We start from the raw sequence: 16,757 nt of genomic DNA, 5'->3' as shown, positions 1-16,757 counted from the left end.
CCAAAACTTGCCTCCAAACCAGGAATTAAAAAATAAGAACCAACTTTGAGGCCACTGGGAGCAACACCCAAGGGGTTGGGGAGCAACATGTTACTCACGAGCCACTGGTTGGGGATCACTGCTCCACATGATGTTTTTCTTCAACAACAGACCAGCACATTGGCAATTTAAGAAGGTACATGCAAAATAAAAGAGACATAGGTTTGTTCCAATCTGAATAACTGGGAAGCAACAGTACAGATGAATATATATTGTGAGTTTCTTGCTTTATTTTGTGTTAAAGGTGTTCATTAAATTGTGAAACGCAGGGGAAAAAAATTGTTTACCCCAAATGTAAAACTGCAAAAGTCCTTGATTTCTCTCAGATGACTTTATATATGGGAAAAAAATGAAAAACTCGATAACACCGAGCGTTAAAATTCCCCACATTGATGGTATTATTGCATGCTTGGAATTCCAGAAACCACGGCCATCAGAGGGAAAGCTAATTGAAAGCATATTGACTGACACCTCCCTTGTCAGACAGCTAAAAAGAAACAAGTTTAAAAGGAAAAAAATCAAAAACGTATGTCCAACACCTCTGACCTTTGCGAAATTCTTCCTCTACTACTGGAATATATCTACTGTAGTGCAGGGTGATGCATTTATACAGTACACACAGAAACAAGTCTATTAAATCCATGTGTTACATTGGTGACTGACAAGCAATAAAAACATTTCCCCCTGTATCGCTATCGTCTTTGCGTTTATTTAGTATAACCTTGCATACTTGTTAAAAGAGGTCAAGTTTTTTTTTTCTCAAACAAGCCTACTGTATCTGAATTCATGAAAATACCACACATTGGTTGCCCCTAAGGTGGTTTGCACAGTGGGTAAACTATAGAGCATTTATACACCCTTCTATAGTTGGGTCAGTGGCACAATGGGAATGGCCTTTGGGGTAACCATGGCAAACAACAAAGGGGTTCCACAAGGCCAGTTTAAAGTACAGGTATGGGACCTGTTACCCAGAATGCTCGGGACTTGGGGTTTCCCAAATTTGGATCTTCCTTAAGCCTACCAAAAATAGTTTAAGCATTAATTAAACCTAGTGATGAGCCAATTTTTTCACCAGGCCATGGATTCTCAGCGAATTTCTGCATTTCGCCATTGGCAAAAATTTGCAGCGAAAAAGTTCGGTGCGCGTCCAAAAAAATTGTGTCAAAATAGGTGCGGTTGAGGAAAAAGAGAAAAAAAGACACGCGCTACAGGAAAATTAAGCAGCAAACGTGTTTCGCGGATTTTTCGACCTTTCTCGAATTTTCATGCCATTTCGCAAATTTTTCATTGAAGTTAAACAGTTAAACAGACAGATTCGCTCATCACTAATTAAACCCAATAGTGTTGTTCTTTATCCAATTCTGAATCATTATATCACAATTGGGTTTTAAAGGTTTTTTAAACTTGATTGCAAAAAAATTAACCTTTATTTTTTTTTTAAAAATGCTTGTTCTCTGTCATTGTTTCATTTTTTTTTGTAATAATTTGTAATAGTTTTAAAAAACTGGAAGAATAACATTGCTTGACTGTTAAAAATATGCCCCCCTTCCCTTTCATGGAACCTGGCCAGGTTTTAGTTGCTTAATTTTTCCGTATAATTTTTTTAGATTTTTATTAACAAATCTTTAAAATTTCAGTAAAAAACAGAAATTAAAATTTTTTTATATTTGTATTTTTTGCTCTGATTTTCTCCACTTGCTGAAATAATATGATTAGTGATGGGCGAAATAATTTGCCAGGCATAGAATCGCAGTGAATGTCCGCATCTCACCATTGGCGGATCTTTTCGCGAAACAGGTGACAAAAATTGCTGTGGAAAAATTTGCTGCGCAACAAAAAAATGTCACCCACGTCAAAAAAAAAATCAAACCTGTAAAAAAACGACACGCGTCAAAAAAAAAAATGACGCGACAAATTGTTTTTCACGTGCAACATTTTGCCAGTTTTGCAAATTTTTCACCGTTTCACTATTTTTTTGTAAGATTTGCAAATTTTTCACTGAATTGAAATGGGACAGATTTGCTTATCACTAAACATGATCTTAAATTGGAATATGTTTGCCCTTTGATTCACAGAAGTGTGAGTCATGTGATGGTAAGGAACCAATAAAGTTTCATGCTACAGGACTGATGGGAATTTCCATCAAAACAATCAGATAATCAGTAAGTGAGAGTATAAGCTCCATCATTTGTACTACTCATAGATAAACAGGTAAACTTCCCCATGTGGTTTCTATGCTTTATAATCACATTGATTTCATACTGGTTTATTGGCATCCGGCGGTACGTTGAGTAAAAGTGCACATATTTGGAACGAGGCATCTTGTTCTACACAATTTTGATAACCAAAGGAAATTTAGGGGGTTATTTAGCATCATTTGTATTTTATACTCGCAATTCAAGGTTTTTTTTGTGGCAATAATCATGAAATTAAATAATGGTTAAAAAAAAACACTATTTTTCAATATTTATTAAGTGGAAAAAAATGTGAAAAATGCAAATGTAAAACTTTGGCATCTAAAAGCTTGCGAGGCCGTGTAGAAGTCAATGGGAGCTGACCTAGGCAAAATTGTAACAAGTTCAAAAACATTTGGAGCTTTGTGACTTGTGATGAGCGAATCTCTCCCGTCGAAAAATTCTCAAAACGTCACGAAATGAAGAAAAATCTGTGAAACGCATTTGTCACACTACTCTTTTTGTAGTGTGCGTCTTTTTTTACGTGGCCACGCCCATTTTGCCATGACCACGCCTTATTTCATGTGACCATGCATATTTTGGTGCGACCACACCCATTTTGATGCATTCAATTTGACACAAGTGCAACACGACAAATTTTTCTGCTGCAAATTTTCACTGAATTTTCACAAAACAATTTGACAATGACGAAATGCGGAAATTCGCTGCGAATTCATGCCTGGCGAAAAATTAGCTCATGCGAAAAATGACGAATCCAATATATTCGAGTTTCTTATATGGTTTATTCACTTGTTTTTCCACGTCCCTTTCTTATACATTCCTTAGAGATATCTACAGATAAATAGAAGCGCTTACTGCCGGACTAAGCAAAAATAATTCAAGATTTATTGATGTTGCAGTGTTTTACTCACCTCTGTAACCTCTCTCAAGCACATCAAACAGGAGAAGGTCAACGGGGGTGGCAGAAATGTTGGACCACCAATAAATCTGCAATGTATGTATGTAGCATGCTGTTCTAGTTATTAATTCTCTAATAATAACACCCAGTCATTCAGCTTATTTCCTATATTTTAAGGATAAGGAACCCCTAGAATAACATTGAAGTCTAAAACAGTAGTTTGTAGTAGACTGATTACTGTTTATGCCCAAAAAAACTCTTGGGTGAGCAAGGTAAAACCATTAAATCTCTAAATAAAAAAGCAATGGGATGGCGATTGGAGATTATTTGGTTTGGATTCCTACAAACATTGAGTATTGGCAGTGGCACAAATCAAGTTTTAGGGGCTGATTTACTAATCCACGAACAGTCCAAAGGCGTCCGAATGCGTTTTTTTTCGTAATGATCGGTATTTTGCGATTTTTTCGTAAATTGTCGCAACTTTTTCGTAGCGCTATGACTTGAGCGAATTGTCGCGACTTTTTCGTAGCCTTCGCGCTGAGTATGAAAGTTTCGGATTCATTCAAGCTTCAGTATCGTGCCCGCAGTTTACGAGCGCTCAATACGAAAAAGTCGCGACAAGATATGAGCAAATCGTAATGGCTACGAAAAAATCGCGACAATTTGCGCAAGTCGTAATGGTTACGAAAAAGTCGCAACAATTTACGAAAAGTCGTAACTGCGACAAAAAAAATCGAAAAAAATACTAAAAAGTCGCAAAATGTTCATTTTCCAATCAGAATTTTTCCACAAGATCACATAGAAGTCAATAGCGGATGTCCCCTCCCTTCCCTGGAGCATCTTTCTTTTGCGTTGAATCTTTTGATACAGTTTTTTTGTGCGCCAATTTAAAAAGTTGCAGCTTTCACGTGACAAGTCGAAATATTCTGAATTTATGTAACTTTTCTGCAACTTTTCCCATGCAGACTTTTTCAGTTCAGACCTTTTAGTAGACATTCGTGGAAACAAGATTATTCTGATTTTAAAAATAAGAAATTTTAGAATTCTAGTAAATCTGCCCCTAAGGGGCCATTTACTAACTGTCAGATTTTTTTTTCCGCTTGGATTTTTACCACTAAAAGTCCCAGAAAAAAAAGTTGAGACTTTTCTGAGATTTACAAACGTTCGGATCCGAAAATTTTTGTGACTTTTGGAACTCAACCACAATATTTTCTTACGACCAATAAAATAATTTTCGTGACATTTTTGAACATTAGAAATTATCGTGGTCACTCGATTTTCAAAATTTTTTCCAATTGTAATTTTAACCACCCCAAAATCGTGATTTAATGAATGGGGCCCTATGTGTCAAAACTAGTGATGAGCAAATTTTTTCACCAGGCATGGATTCGCAGCGAATTTCTACATTTCGCCATTGGTGAAAATCCCAAAAAAATCAAAAGAAGTCGCAGTCGCATTAAAAAAAAAAATCGCTGTTGCAGAAAATTTGCGTGGGTGTGTAAAAAAAAATAGATGCTTCACAGCAAAAAAAGTCAAGTGTGACGGAAAAATACACAAATGCGTTTCATTGATTTTTCACCATTTCACAAATTTTCCTGTTTCGCTGATTTTTTGGCGCAGCAAAACAGGACAGTTTCGCTCATCACTAGTCAAAACAGCTACAAATCAGCTGAGATCATGTAGAAGTCAATGGCAGATGTTTTGAATTTTCAACGCTGGTGTTATGTATAGAGATGTAGCGAACTGTTCGCCGGCGAACTAATTCGCGCGAACATCGGGTGTTTGCGAGTTCGCAAGTTCGCAAACTTTTCACGTATGTTCGCAATTTGGGTTTGCGTGGCGTTTTTCCACAGCGTTTTTTCTCGCCCTAAAAACGCCGCACAAGCCACACATGGCGTTTTTCAGCAAATCCCATTTCCATGGTGCTAATAGCGTGAAATAGCAAAAAACGCCGCGTATTTCCGCTAGGTCTGGCAGCTGCCTTTGCGGTTTTACGCAACGCTGTGTCAACAAAGTATTTTTCAGATAAATTTTTGCCCTTGATCCCCCCCCTGCATGCCCCTGTCCAGGTCGTGGCACCCTTTAAACAACTTTAAAATCAGTTTTCTGGCCAGAAATGGCTTTTCTAAGTTTTAAAGTTCGCCTTCCCATTGAAGTCTATGGGGTTCGCAAAGTTTGCGAATATTCGCACTTTTTGGCGTAAGTTCGCGAACGGGTTCGCCAACTTTTTTTTTGAGGTTCGCTACATCCCTAGTTATGTACAACAATTCGAAAAAGTCACAGTTTTTATGCAAGTCGAAAAATTCTGAATTTTCTGACTTTTCTGCGACTTTTCCGGCACAGATTTTTTCCTTTCATATTTTTTAGTAAATGCTGTTTGTGGAAACAAGTTTATTCGAATTTTAAAATAAAAAAAACTGAGAAATGTTTTAGTAAATCTGTTTAGGTTTTTGAATGAATTGCATAACAAAAATTTTAGCAAATTTAGAAGTTATTCATTGATCTAAAATAACAAAATAACATTAAAAAAATCCTTGTTATTAAATTCAAACCTTTTCAAAAATTTTGCCTCCAGTCCAATACAAACCATATATCCCCCGACTGCATTAAATCTGCTCTTTCCACTTTGCCAGGAGAGGTTAGAGGTCGCTCTGTAATGAAAATGAAATGAGATCATTAGGATCAATTATTACACAACGTGTACAAGGAACACACGGTTTGGCGCGTTTCCCGATCTTGCCTTTATTTGGTTACACTCTCACTGGCCTTTAATTGAAGCCACAAACGCTAATTACTTCATATATAGGGAAGTTTATAGACTTTCAGTTGTAAAAACAGCAACGGCCCTTCGCTCGGCGCTTGAATTCCTCCGCTTGAGTTATTGCCTGTATATGTAGCGCAAACTGCTATTCATAAAAATCCATAGTGGAGTTAAACAGTAGGACTAGGACTGTATTTATTTGTTTTTTTAAAGCCGAAATGAGGGTAAAATGAAATAGTTCATTAGTTCCAGGGTTAATTATACCTGGAAGAGGAAAAGGTTTCTTTACTTTCCTTTTTGTAACACAGTTTGACTGTTCCAGAATCACTTTCTTCTACTTCAACCCAAGCCTTTCATGCTAAAGACTTGCTGAATCTGGCACAGCTAGGGGCTGATTTACTAATCCACGAATCCAAATCCCGAATGGGAAAAAATCGGATTGGAAACAAACATTTTGCGACTTTTTCGTATTTTTTTGCGTTTTTTTCGTCACCGTCACAACTTTTTCGTAGCCGTTACGACTTGTGCAAATTGTCGCGACTTTTTCATAGCCATTATGACTTTCGTGAATTGTCGTGACTTTTGCATAGCCATTACGACTTTTGCAACTTGTCGCGACTTTTTCGTATTGAGCGCTCGAAAAATTTGCAACAATTCGCGAAAAAGTCGCAAAATACCGATCATTACGAAAAAAATGCATACGGACGCTTTTCGGATGTTCGTGGATTAGTAAATGTGCCCCTTAGTGTAGATTGTAAGCTCTTTTGGGCAGGGCCCTCTTCACCTCTTGTATCGGTTACTGATTGCTTTATATGCTACTCTGTATGTCCAATGTATGTAACCCACTTATTGTACAGCGCTGCGGAATATGTTGTAAATCCGGCTCCCTGTTCTCTGTTCCTGCAATTGGAGTTGGGAGCAATAAGCACAGTTTCCCAGCACTGAACAAGTCTGTCCCTTTATCCCCATGTCTGATTCCTGTGCCATATAATGACGGGAAAAATAACATAATTATCTCTATATGTAAGATAACAGGGAGATGCCTGACACAGTGCTGGGAATCAGCCTTCTCATTGGTCACTTCTCTTGCACTTAATAATAATGAGATTCTTAGTCAGTAGAATGCTCATTGGTGAATTTTCTTGCATTTATAATTATGTTTTTCGACAACTTCTATAGCAAAACTAGGGGGCGCAGCGGGAGAGCATTATGGTTGGGTTTACAAGCCAACAGGGGCATTTCCTTTTGTAAATAGATTATAATGACTTCTACTGCATTTCTGGAAGTGTTTCTTTTCTAGCTGTTGATTCTGGCTTTATGCTTCTGGTATCATTGTTTGTTTGCCAAGAAAAAGCTGCATTACTCCATTCCATTAATTCCACCATCCATTGATTCATAAAACCTGTTCTGCCTTCTTAAATAACATCATCCATCTGAATGAGCCCTACCCTATACCATATAATGAAGGCAAACCAAAGGCATGTGGAATACACTTTAAGAGGTACTTGGTAATTTTATGTAGAATTGAAGGTATCCCTAGGGGCTGATTTACTAACCCACGAATCCGACCCGAATTGGAAAAGTTCCGACTTGAAAACGAACATTTTGCGACTTTTTCGTATGTTTTGCGATTTTTTCGGATTCTTTACGAATTTTTCGTTACCAATACGATTTTTGCGTAAAAACGCGAGTTTTTCGTATCCATTACGAAAGTTGCGTAAAAAGTTGCGCTTTTTTCGTAGCGTTAAAACTTACGCGAAAAGTTGCGCATTTTTCGTAGCGTTAAAACTTAAAAGGTGCAAAGGTTCGCGTAAGTTTTAACGCTACGAAAAAAGCGCAACTTTTTGCGCAAGTTTTAACGCTACGAAAAATCGCCAGATTTTACGCAACTTTCGTAATGGCTACGAAAAACTCGCGTTTTTACGCAAAAATCGTATTGGTAACGAAAAATTCGTAAAGAATCCGAAAAAATCGCAAAATACCGATCATTACGAAAAAAACGCAATCGGACTCATTTCGACCCGTTCGTGGGTAAGTAAATCAGCCCCCTAGTGTGCAAATAGGCCTTGTCACCGCCATTCTATTGTTGTTTTTTTCTGGAAGGAACCCCTCCCACCCTCCTTGTTAATATTTATGGCTAATGGGTGTGAGTATTTGTTATATCCTGAGTTATGGAACGCTTGCTAGAGTTGGGTCTATGACCTTCTATATAGCAATGAGCCACTTGGGGTGTTTTGCAGGGAATGGATCTCAAACGTTGAGGTTGATTTTGCTGCATACTTGTACATGCAGTTGACCGTAACATATAAAGCAGACTATGGGCCCGATTCACTAAAGTGCGATAAGATTTATCGCACGCTTTTTTGCGTTAAATAAGTCGCGATAATTAGCGCGCGATTCACCATAGTATTATCGCGTGCGATAAGTTGCCATTTTCGCATGCGGTATTTCTCGCACTAGTTTTACCGCATGCGTTAATTTCCACGCTGAAAAGAATACGATCGCATGATTCAATATAACTTTTGCGTGCTAAATATCGCATTCGGCTATGCGAAAATTAACACCTACTACAGGCAGGCGATAATTATAGAAAAGTACAGTAAATGAGCTTTTGGCAATAAAATATGGACTTACAGTGTTATTTATTCAAGTCTGTGTTTCCCCTAGAGTGACGCAGCCGCCAGTTTGCAGCGAAATGTTCATTTTTTATGTAGTAATTTTCCGCAAGTATTGGCGTGTATGGCTAACATGGCGTGCGTTCATTTGCGCGACTATTTATATGCCGCTACAAGTGATGAAATGTTTCGCCAGGCATGGATTCGCAGCAAATTTTTGGACGTGCGTTGAATTTTTCCGCGGCGGATTTTTTCATGCGTTTCGCAAAACAATCCGCCAATGGCAAAACGCATGAAAAAATTTGCCAAGCAAAAATTCACCGCACATCGAAAAATGTATACAAGCATCAAAAAATAATAGTCACAGCAAAAAATTTTTTGCCCGCACAACATTTTTGCCGTTTCTTGGATCTTTCGAAAGATTTGCTAATTTTTCACTAAAGAAACCAGAACACATTTGCTCATCACTAGTGGCTACTATTTATAAGCATCTACTATTTATATGCTACTATTTATATGCTACCATTTATATGCTACCATTTATATGTGGCTAATATTTATATACATCATTTATATGTGGCGACAATTTTTATACACTATTTCTATGCTACCATTCATATGCGGCGACTATTTGCGTGTGTAATTTAGCGCATGTATCGGCAAATACCGCATTGAAATAGTCTTCGCGAGTTAAATAACGCCTGCAATATCGCGCGTAAAATAGCGCAAGTATGCTTATAGTGAATCGTGCGAAAAGTCGCGAAAATTAAGATGCGTTAAAATTTTTACCGCACGCTATAAATAGCGCACGTTTTATCGCACTTTAGTGAATCAGGCCCTATATGTCTATGTATATATTAATAGAGGGGTGACTGGTGCTATTTGGTGTTTTACCAATGACTCCAACAACACTGGAACCTCAGAAAATAATGGACTTTTTTCTTTGTGACAAATGAGTCAGCAACACCTACAGAACCTTTCAAAAGGCATTTTTCTCGCTACAAGGGAACTAATGACTGATAAGCTTTCCCCCGCTCTCCGGACATCTGAACTTGGCTCGGGAGAGTGGCCAGGAGCCAGAACACCTATACACATGCACACAGAGCCACAAACCGCTTTCTGTAACTGAGCAAAGAGCTTTATGTGTCGGTGCCTTTGAATGTGTGCCAGTAGCTCTTTGGGCTTTATTTGGCTCTTGAGATAATAGCACTGTAGGATGCCACGGCCGTAAGATGCCATTTATAAAGTGATCAGCAATCCTTCTATATTTCATACTATTTCCTTTGCAAAACATTCCAGTTCAGTAGATCAGAAAATCATTTGTGCCAAGAATCTCATATTTTGAGATATGTAATCTACAGACTATTTCTCTTTTATAAACCTTATATTGGCAGTAAGGCACCAAGGCAAAATAATAGTCAATGGGGATTTTTTTTAATAAACAAAAGAACATGGAGCAATACCTATCAGGGTCAGACTGGGGGGTGGAAGGCCCACTGGGGCTGCCACCCCAGGGACCCCCAAACTCCCCAAAGAGGCCTCCATTGTGGCCCCCGCAGGGGGCAGTAAGGCACCAAGGGACCAAGGCAAAATAATAGTCAATGGAGATTTTTTTAAATAAACAAAAGAACATAGAGCAATACCTATCAGGGTCAGACGTGGGGGTTAAGGGGCCTACTGTGGCTGCCGCCCCAGGGGGTTTTTGTATTCAAGGCCCTCTTCTATTCATTTTCCAGTCTCTCATTCGAACCACTCCCTGGTTGCTAAGGTAATTTGTACCCTAGCAACCAGATAACTGCTAAAACGTCAAACTGCAGAGCTGCTAAACAAACATTTAAATAATTAAAAAAACTACAAATAATAAAAAAATGAAGACCAATTGCAAACTGTCTCAGAATATTACCGTACTTTCTACATAATACTAACTGAAAGGTGAACAACCATTTTAACACTGGAGACAAAAATCACTGGTGATGTTGCCCATAGTGACCAATCAGATCTTTGCTTTTGCTTTCTTACTTGAAGGTGGCTGTTCAAATCTAATTGTTAATTGGTAATTATGGGCAACATTATTATTAACATTTATTATTAACATTTATTTATAAAGCGCCAACATATCCCGCAGCGCTGTACAATAAGTGGGTTTCATACATTGGACATACAGAGTAACATATAAAGCAATCAATAACCGATACAGGAGGGGAAGGGAGCCCTGCCCAAAAGAGCTTACAATCTACAAGGAGAAAGGGGTGAGACACAAGGTGTTGGAATGGGCATGACCAGAGTCAATAAATACATCCCTTAGGTTTGCCTTTATCTAGTAACCCATAGCAAGTACTTTTTTAGATACTACCTCTGTAGTAGTAACATGTTGCTCTCCAACCGCTTGGATGTTGCTCCCTGTGGCCTCAAAGCAGGTGTTTATTTTTTAATTCCTGACTTGGGGGCAAGTTTTGGTTGCATAAAACCCAGATGTACTGCCAAACAGAACCTTATGTAGGCTGCCAGTCCATATAGGGGCTACCATATAGCCAAAAACAGCCCTTATTTGGCACCCACAGGAACATGTTTCATGCTTGTGTTGCTCCCCAAGACTTTTTACATTTGTATGTGGCTCACGAGTAAAAAAGCTTGGGGATCCCTGTACTACCTGATGATCGGTTGCTATGGGTTACTAGACGCATTTATTACATTACCCCCTTGATGTCTTATGTAAACTGTTGATGCAATACAAACACAAGGTTTTTATAAGGTAATTGCTAGAGAGACCATTTCCCAAAGGGTTGAATTATAAAAAAAAATAAACTCTTATTTTTTTAATTTTTTTCAATTATCATTTCAAGAAATCACAGCGGTTCTGAATCCTATAATGTAGATTTCCCTTTTTAATCCTTGTTCATTAAATCTAATCCTTTCCCATAACCCCCATAACAATCAGTAGGGAATGTGCTAAACAAGCCTATTAAAATAATGCAGAAATATGTACTAAAGCTGAGTAACCCTATTATTAGCGGCAAAGCCCCTGGGGCCCTAGAAACGTTGGGTACAAGGGGGCCGACCATTAAACTCTTCATTTTCGCTAAAGCGTTCCTTTGTTATTCTGCAATAAGCTCAGCCCTATAATTTCTTTCCAACGAATGCAGCTCTCCCAAGAGCGGTGTAATTCCCTACGTGACATCGTAAGCCTTTATTATGTCTGTCATTGCAACGTCTCGTGTTTATTTAATAGTTCCTAACGGTAACAGGGTGTTTACTGTTCAATGAATGCATTTTATTTTAATTGCGCTCTATAAAACTGTCTGATAAATTTTGATTTAGCAGAAAAAAACAAGATCTGGCGCAAATAAAGCCTTGGGGTTATAGACAGCTGTTTGAAGTATAAATTAGCAGCAGATCCCGGGCCAAGGCAGCGAGTTCCATGGAGGGAGAGCTCAGCTGCTCAGGATGTGCAGTGTTTCCAGTGAAAGCGGACGCATCTTGCCCCCATGGTGGGGACGCAGCGCTGACACACAGGCACAATGAAGCAAACGCTTATTTCACAGATGGTCTCCAACTGACAGCTGATTCCTCCATTTCAGTCCCATGGAGACTTGTCTGACTGCTCTGTAGCATCTCTGAAAGAGAATAAAACACTGCTTTATTGTTATTTGTAAATTATACCCAAAGTATTGCATTCAAGGCTTTTCTGTGAGCAACAATATCCGTCCTGCCCAGTCGTCCCACAGCTAAAAGAACTGCAAATCCAAGAGATTCTCAAGAGGCAGATTTGCTAACTCTAACATTTCTCATTTTTTTTTTACTTCTAAGGGGCCCATTCACTAAAGTCCAAATTTTTTGGGCTTAAGGGCTGTGGCACACGAGGGAAATTAGTCGACCGCGTCAAATCTCCCTTGTTGCAGGCAACTAATCTCCCCGATATGACATCCCACTGGCGAAAATATAAAAATCGTCGGTGGGATGGCATACGCGGCGGCGCGAGAGGCAACTTTGGCGATTTCTGCAAATCGCCACAACAGGTTTGCCATCCCACCGACGATTTACATTTTCGCCGGTGGGATGTCATATCGGAGATTAGTCGCCTGCAACAAGGGAGATTTGTTGCGGGCGACTAATCTCCGATATGACATCCCACCCGTGAAAATGTAAATCGCCGGTGGGATGGCAAACCTAGCGCGGCGATTTCCGCAAAAAAAAAGTTGCCCTCGTGTGCCACAGCCATAAAGGAGAAGAAAAGTCATTTTGGCATTTACTGCCAATAGATTTGCCACATTAGTGCCACCTAGAACAATATATTTATTGTGCAGAAACCATTACCATACCTGAGCAAACAGCTTTAGAAGCTTTCTCCCTTTGTTTAAGATAGCAGCTGCCATTTTAAGTAGCTTCCTGCTGCAGCTCTACATTCCTAAGGGAGGGGGGGGGTTCTTAGCATTCTTATGGGAGGGGGAACAGGAGAGGGGGGAGAGGAGAGAACTGCGCAGACTCTGGCCCTGGGAATTAAGCATGTTTCTGAGACTAGAACATCATGTTTACAAAAAAAAAAGAAATCCTGTGTTTCTTTTGATAGAGGACTCAGTGAGTGCTTATTGCTTTATTTACATAGATCTTTCTGATAAAGCTTACTTAGTTTTTACCTTTCCTTCTCCTTTAAAATCATGATATGGAAAAAATTTGGTGTAACAACGATAATTTCTGATGTTCTAAAATGTCACAAAAATGCTTTTATTGGTCTTACGAAAATATCACAATTGCCTTCTGAAAGTCACAAAATTTTTGGATCCGAACGTTCGTAAACGGCACGAAAGCCTTTCTGGCTTTGAAACCTTCAATGTATGATGTTGGAAGTCTCCCATAGGGCTCAATGGCACTCTGCAGCTCCAACCCGACCCAAGGAAAGTCTCCCATAGGGCTCAATGGCACTCTGCAGCTCCAACCCGGCCCAAGGAAAGTCTCCCATAGGACTCAATGGCACTCTGCAGCTCCAACCCGGCCCAAGGAAAGTCTCCCATAGGGCTCAATGGCACTCTGCAGCTCCAACCCGGCCCAAGGAAAGTCTCCCATAGGACTCAATGGCACTCTGCAGCTCCAACCCGGCCCAAGGAAAGTCTCCAATAGGGCTCAATGGCACTCTGCAGCTCCAACCTGGCCCAAGGAAAGTCTCCCATAGGGCTCAATGGCACTCTGCAGCTCCAACCCGGCCCAAGGAAAGTCTCCAATAGGGCTCAATGGCACTCTGCAGCTCCAACCTGGCCCAAGGAAAGTCTCCCATAGGGCTCAATGGCACTCTGCAGCTCCAACCCGGCCCAAGGAAAGTAACGATACCAAAGCTTGAAGGAATTCTAAAATGTTCGTAGTCTTTGCAAAAAAACCAACTCTTTCGTGGAACTTGACGAAAACCACAAAAAAGTTGTGAAATTTTAACGAAAGTATCGTGGCCATTCTGAAATGTTCGATAAGTTAGAAAAAATATGATTTTATCTCAGAAATACTTAATCGAGGTTTTGTAAATGGGCCCCTAAGATTCGAATAAACTTGTTTCCACAAATGTCTGGCATTTACTAAAAAAATGTGAAATGAAAAAGCACATGCCGGAAAAGTGGCAAAAGAGTTTCAAAAATTCAGAATTTTTTCGATTTATTGCAGGAAAACTGCAACTTTTTCCAACTGATGCACAAAAACCCAGCGTCCAAAAATCCAAAACTTCTAAAGTTTTGAAGCAAAAGAAGGATCCTCCGGCAAAGGGACATCTGCCATTGGCTTCTACACGATCTCGGATTTTTAGCTGTTTTGATGTATAATAAATCTTAAAAAAGTCACAATTTTTTTTCTGGCTACTGCCAAGTGCTAGAATGTTAGAATCTAGAACCAAAAAATAAAATTGACAGTTAGTAAATGGCCCCCCTGTAATATTATCAAAATGAATTGATTTTTTTTATTTCGACCTGTAATTATTCCAGTGCAGTTCTGTATGAATATGGTTTATTTACAATACTTTTGATATGTTCTGTACAACCAATGAAAGCTCAAACCAACAATAATCATGAAACCATTGGGAGGATCGGAAAGGGACCATGGAAGTTGGTGATATCAGCACTTCATATAATTTTGATATAGAGCAGAAGTAACTCTGTCCTAAAAATTCACAAATACAAAATGGCAAAATTTTGCCCAGTCAATGTTCATTTTTTCACTATTTTTTTCTTGTGCTTATGGCATAGGAAACAATGGCTGTTTTTTCAGTCAGTAGGTGAGTTTCTCAGGTTTTTTCTTGTGCCCAATGCTTTGGAATCCACAAACATTTTTTTCATCCCAAATGCATTGGTGTCTACGGGCGTTGTTTTCTCCTCCTTTTTTTCTTGCGCCAAATGCATTAAAGTCGATGGTCATATTTTTTAGACATCTTTTCTCCCAGCGACTGCCCCCTCCCAAAATACACAATTTTTTGTCTGGCGAAAACACATGGTGAAACTGTAGCATGGATTCGTGAGAAATTTTACCACTCATAAAAATACCACTTTCACTACAACTCTCTATCAGCCGAAAAGATTCACTCGTTCCAAGACATTGTGCACTTCACTGATAGTGCCGCCATTCTGTAAAGGTTCGATTTAGTGATGGGCAAAATGTTTCACCAGGCATGAATTCGCAGCAAATTTCTGCGTTTCGCCATTGGTGGATTGTTTTGCGAAACAGATGAAAAAATTAGCCGGTGAAAAATTCGCCGCACGTCCAAAAATTCGTCGGCGTCAGCGTCAAAAAAGAATAGTTGCGGTCGTCAAAAGAATAGCCTTGCGATTAAATAATAGCCGTGGGCGACAAAATCATAGCCACGGGCGTCAAAATAATAGCTGCGCGACAAAATAATAGCCGTGGGCGACAAAAGAATAGTAGCGGGCAACATTCTTTTTGGCCGCATGACATTTTCGCCGTTTCATGAATTTTTCGCCATTTCGCCGATCTTTTGAAAGATTCGCGAATTTTTTCAGCGAAGCGAAATGGAACAGATTCGCTCATCACTAGTTAGTTTGATACAATAATGATAATATAGGTTGATTGGCTGCAACTCTACACAGAACCCTATGTCCCTTATGTGAGGGCAGGATAATACTGAACTTTCAATTTGATTAAAAAATTAACAAAACTGCTGAAAAATTTAAGAAATGGGGAAAAATTTGCAAAGTGTGGCTACTGCACCACTTTTTTGACACGTGACTTTTTTTTTTTACGCAACCGCAACCTTTTTGACATGCCCGTGACACTTTTGATTGCAACTGTTTAATCACTGTGAGAACAAAAACTGTGCATTTTAATATTAGAAACCACTAAAATGTTATATAACTAGTAGTAGTTACTAATTACTACCCTCTGATTACACATTATTGGTTATTCTACTAGAATGCTGACCTGTTATACAGAGATACTCATTGGTCGGTTTGACTCCTGGTTGCAGTAGCTGAGATTCTGTACAGTTAATTGTTTACAATAACTATTTAAATCCAAATGTGTTACAGTGAAATTTTGGCTGAAAGTACCTTCTGTAAATAAAGGAATTATTTCATGTAATTAAAGCATTTAAAATACTTTTTTCCCCTAACCACAAGCAGTGCCTATGTGTATATAGTAATGTAAGACCAGCCATATTCCTTGAAAATGAATGTTTAACGGAGAATGCAAGCTCAACATATAATTAGATTGGAAACAATTCACCTTGTGTTATGGACTTTTGTACCAGGCTGAGTGTCACCCAGTGTCACCCAGTGTCTCCCAGTGTCCCCCAGATGCCAAGTGTCTCCTAGTGTCCCCCAGTGTCTCCCAGTGTCCCCCAGATGCCGAGTGTCTCCCAGATGCCGAGTGTCTCCCAGTGTCTCCCAGATGCCGAGTGTCTCCCAGTGTCTCCCAGATGCCGAGTGTCTCCAAGTGTCCCCCAGATGCCGAGTGTCTCCCAGTGTCTCCCAGATGCCGAGTGTCTCCAAGTGTCCCCCAGATGCCGAGTGTCTCCCAGTGTCTCCCAGATGCCGCGTGTCTCCCAGTGTCTCCCAGATGCCGAGTGTCTCCCAGTGTCTCCCAGATGCCGAGTGTCTCCCAGTGTCTCCCAGATGCCGAGTGTCTCCCAGTGTCCCCCAGATGCAGAGTGTCTCCCATTCTCCCAGTGTCTCCCAGTGTCCCCCAGATGCCGAGTGTCTCCCAGTGTCCCCCAGATGCCGAGTGTCTCCCAGTGTCCCCCAGATGCCGAGTGTCTCTCAATGTCC

Source organism: Xenopus tropicalis, chromosome 5 (assembly GCF_000004195.4).
Source record: "Xenopus tropicalis strain Nigerian chromosome 5, UCB_Xtro_10.0, whole genome shotgun sequence".
Lineage (NCBI taxonomy): Eukaryota > Metazoa > Chordata > Amphibia > Anura > Pipidae > Xenopus > Xenopus tropicalis.
The sequence above is the reverse complement of the archived record's forward strand: the minus strand, read 5'-3'. Positions refer to the sequence as shown.